Source organism: Triticum dicoccoides, chromosome 7B (assembly GCF_002162155.2).
Source record: "Triticum dicoccoides isolate Atlit2015 ecotype Zavitan chromosome 7B, WEW_v2.0, whole genome shotgun sequence".
NCBI lineage: Eukaryota > Viridiplantae > Streptophyta > Magnoliopsida > Poales > Poaceae > Triticum > Triticum dicoccoides.
The window spans coordinates 238,330,263-238,334,460 of NC_041393.1; positions in this window are offsets into that span (position 1 = coordinate 238,330,263).

Sequence of the window (4,198 nt, forward strand, 5' to 3'; positions counted from 1 at the left end):
GGTTACCTTGTCCCTTGTCTTATCAACAAGAGGTTTTGTGAATTCTTGAACTAGTGCAAGATGTGGAAGTTGTTTGCACTTGTCCTTGCCAAAATGAATATGAGTGAAGTATGTTGGCGGAGTCACCCTCAAGAACTCTCTAGTTCTTCTTCTTCGGGATCCACATCATCTTGATGGGAATCCTTGGAGTTGTAGATGTACTTGACGAAGTAGAACTTGATAAAGTCTTGGGAACCCACTTGACCAAGGCCTTCGGAGCATCTTCAAATGCATCAATCTCTTCTTGAAGCTTGTCCTTGCCTTTTAGCTTGTGGTCTTGTGGTGGAAGATCATCTTGAGCTTGTGTCCCCTTGAAGGAAGTAGGGTCATACTTCTCTTGTTGAGGAACAAACTTTGTCTTGGGGTATTGATCTTCTTCCCACTCAACTCCATTGGCATTGAACTTTCGTTCAAAACCAACACCTTGATTCTTCTAGTGTCTTCCTTGCTTGCGTACAATTTCCTCAAATTGCTTACTTCCAGCAAGGCTTCTGTAAACACCTTTCTCTATAATTTCCTTCAATAAGCTATTTTCTTGCTCAAGTGTAGCTTGGCTAAGAGAATCATTAGTAGAAGAGAATTACTAGAAGCAACAATATTGGATTTAGCGTGATTATTGTTACTACTAGAAGAAGAATCTTTCTTGTTCTTGTTGCTATATTTTACTTGTGGCATGTAAGTAGATAAGAGTAAACACTTGGCAATGTAAGAAGAACTTTTCTTCCGAAGATCATCATTGATGGCCTTTAAGAACTCATGCTCTTGCTCAAGATTGAGCTTTTCGAAGCGTAACTGCTCATGAATTTTTAAAGGTTCTCGATGATCTTCTAAAGTAGTTTCATGAGCTAACTTAAGAGTGTTTAGTTCTTTAGTTAGATTCTCAATCCTCTCATTATCATTGTCATTCGTTTTAGCATGATTAGTTGATGTTTCAGCATAGTATTCATCACTAGAGTTGTCAACAAGTAAATCATCATCACCTAGCAAGTCATCTTGATCACTATTGAAATCGACATACTCGGGGTGTGTTACCTTGGGGCCTTTAGCCATAAAGCATCTCCCAATTCCTTCATTTGGTGAGTCAAACATGTCGTAGGAGTTGGTTGACAAAAGTGCTAGACCGGCAACACCTTCATCTTGAGTATATTCGGAGTCGGAGCGATAACTTCTCTCGGAGTGGTGGTCGAAGTCGGAGCCGGATACCGATTCACCAACATGAGCTTGATGTCTTCGTTTTGTGTAGCTCCTTGATGACTTGTCCTTCCTTTCTGAATCCTTGTTTCTTCGAGAGGTTCTTCATTCATAATGATCGTCTCTACTCCTTCTCTCTCTTGGAGGTGATTCTTCCGTTTTGCTTCTTCTTTTAGGTGAGTCTTCTCTTCTTTTATAGGGAACCGTACACTCATTGGAATAGTGTCCGGGTCTTCCACAATTGTAGCAGTTTCGCTCACGACTAGAAGATCTTTTGTCATTGTAGGACCTTGACTTGGAACTTCTTTCCTTGCTTCTACTCTTGTAGAACTTGTTGAAGTTTTTCACCATTAAGCTCAATTTATCATTGAAGGCTTGTTTCTCACTTGATGATGTAGGAGCATCACATGAGGCTTAGTAAGTACCACTAGACTTGTTGTGAAGCTCTTCTTTGTCCTTGAGTGACATCTCATGAGCAACAATTCTTCCAATGACTTTGGTTGGCTTGAGATCTTTGTAATTTGGCATCATTTGGATCAATGTGCACACGGTGTCATATTTTCCATCCAAGGCTCTCAAGATCTTTTTGATGATGAATTTGTCAGTCATCTCTTCACTTCCTAAGCCGACAATCTCATTTGTGATGAGAGCAAGCCTAGAGTACATTTCAGTGACACCTTCACCATCCTTCATTTTGAACTTGTCAAGTTAACTTTGAAGCACATCCAACTTGGATTCCTTGACGGAGTCGGTACCTTCGTGCATATCAATCAAAGTATTCCAAATTTCCTTTGCATTCTCAAGACGGCTAATTTTGTTGAATTCTTTGGGGCACAATCCATTGAAGAGGATATCGCAAGCTTGAGCATTATGTTGCAACATCTTCAATTCTTCTGCGGTAGCTTCACGGTTTGGTTCTCTCCCATCAAAGAATTCACCTTGCAAGTCAATACACACAATAGCCCAAACGGCAGGGTTATGTCCAAGAATATGCATTTTCATCTTATGTTTCCAACTAGCAAAATTAGTACCATCAAAGTAAAGACCTCTACGGTGGTAATTTCCCTCGCTAGACGCCATACTCTCCTAGGTTGTGAAACCAAGGCTATGATCAGCAAAGCTATGGAAATCAAGGCAAATGGAGACAAAAGCTTTGATACCACTTGTAGGATCGAAAGTATGTCTAGAGGGGGGGTGATTAGACTACTTGACCAAATAAAAACTTAACCTTTTCCCAATTTTAGTTTTTGGCAGATTTTATCAACTTAGCACAAGTCAAGCAATCACAATACAATTCAAGCAAGCATGCAAAGAGTATATGAGCAGCGGAAAGTAAAGCATGCAACTTGCAAGAAAGTAAAGGAATGGGATTGGAGTGTGCAAACGCAATTGGAGACACGAATGTTTTTGGCGTGGTTCCGATAGGTGGTGGTATCGTACATCCATGTTGATGGAGAATTCAACTCACTGAGGGTAACTGTTGCGCGAGTCCACGGAGGGATCCACCCACGAAGGGTACACGAAGAAGCAACCTTGTCTATCCCATCATGGCCATCGCCCACGAAGGACTTGCCTCACTAGGGTAGATCTTCACGAAGTAGGCGATCTCCTTGCCCTTACAAACTCCTTGGTTCAACTCCACAATCTTGACGGAGGATCCCAAGTGACACCTAACCAATCTAGGAGACACCACTCTCCAAAAGGTAATAGATGGTGTGTTGTTGATGAACTCCTTGCTCTTGTGCTTCAAATGATAGTCTTCCCAACACTCAACTCTCTCTCATAGATTTGGCTTTGGTGGAAAGATGATTTGAGTGGAAAGCAACTTGGGGAAGGCTAGAGATCAAGATTCATATGGTAGGATTGGAATATCTTGGCCTCAACACATGAGTAGGTGGTTCTCTCTCAGAAAATGAGTAGTGGAAGTGTAGGTTTGTTCTGATGGCTCTCTCCACGAATGAAGAGTGGATGGAGGGGTATATATAGCATCCACACAAAATCTAACCGTTACACACAGATTCCCAAACTCGGTGGGACCGAATCAGCAAACTCGGTCAGACTGATTTAATTCAAAATGTGAATGTTAGGATTTTCGGTGGGACCGATATAGTCATCTCGGTGGTACCGATATGCTAGGGTTAGGGCATAACGTAATCTCGGTGTGACCGATTGAATGAACTCGATGGGACCGATTTCAGCAAATAGGTACACAGAGGGTTGGTCAGGCAAACTCGGTGGGAACGATTTGCTCACTTCGGTGGGACCGAAGTGTTACGAAAAGGAAACAGAGAGTTTGCAATGCAGACTCGGTGGGACCGATTTGCTCTTTCGGTGAGACCGAAATGTTACAAAAAGGAAACAGAGAGTTTGTAATCCCATCTCGGTGAGACCGAGATCCCTATTAGTGAGACCGAAGTAACTAGGGTTTGTGGTAGTGGCTATGTCAAGTGAAACTCGGTGGCGCCGGATAGATCAAATCGGTGGGGCCGAGTTTGACATTTAGGTTTAGGATATATGTGGATGTGAGAAAGTGGTTGAGGGTTTTGGAGCATATCACAAAGCATTTTGAGCAAGTAACCCATTAAGCAACACCTCACCCCCTTCTAATAATATTGGCTTTCCTATGGACTCAATGTGATCTTGGATCACTAAAATGAAAATGTAGAGTCTTGAGCTTGTTGCCAATATATGTCATTTGCATTTTGAGGGGTCCACATCTCTAAGCCATGCCATGCCAACCATTGAACTTTCTGAAAAGATTATCTTGAAATAGCATTAGTTCAATGAACTATATGTTGTTAAGAATTACCAAAACCACCCAGGGATTAGTTGCACTTTCAGGAGCCCATACATAGGTAGGGGCAACGTCATGGTATACCATAATAGGGGAGGTTAGGCATGGGCTCCGTCATGCCATCGCTAAAGGACTAAAATAAATGAGCCCAATATAACCTACGTCACCGTATGG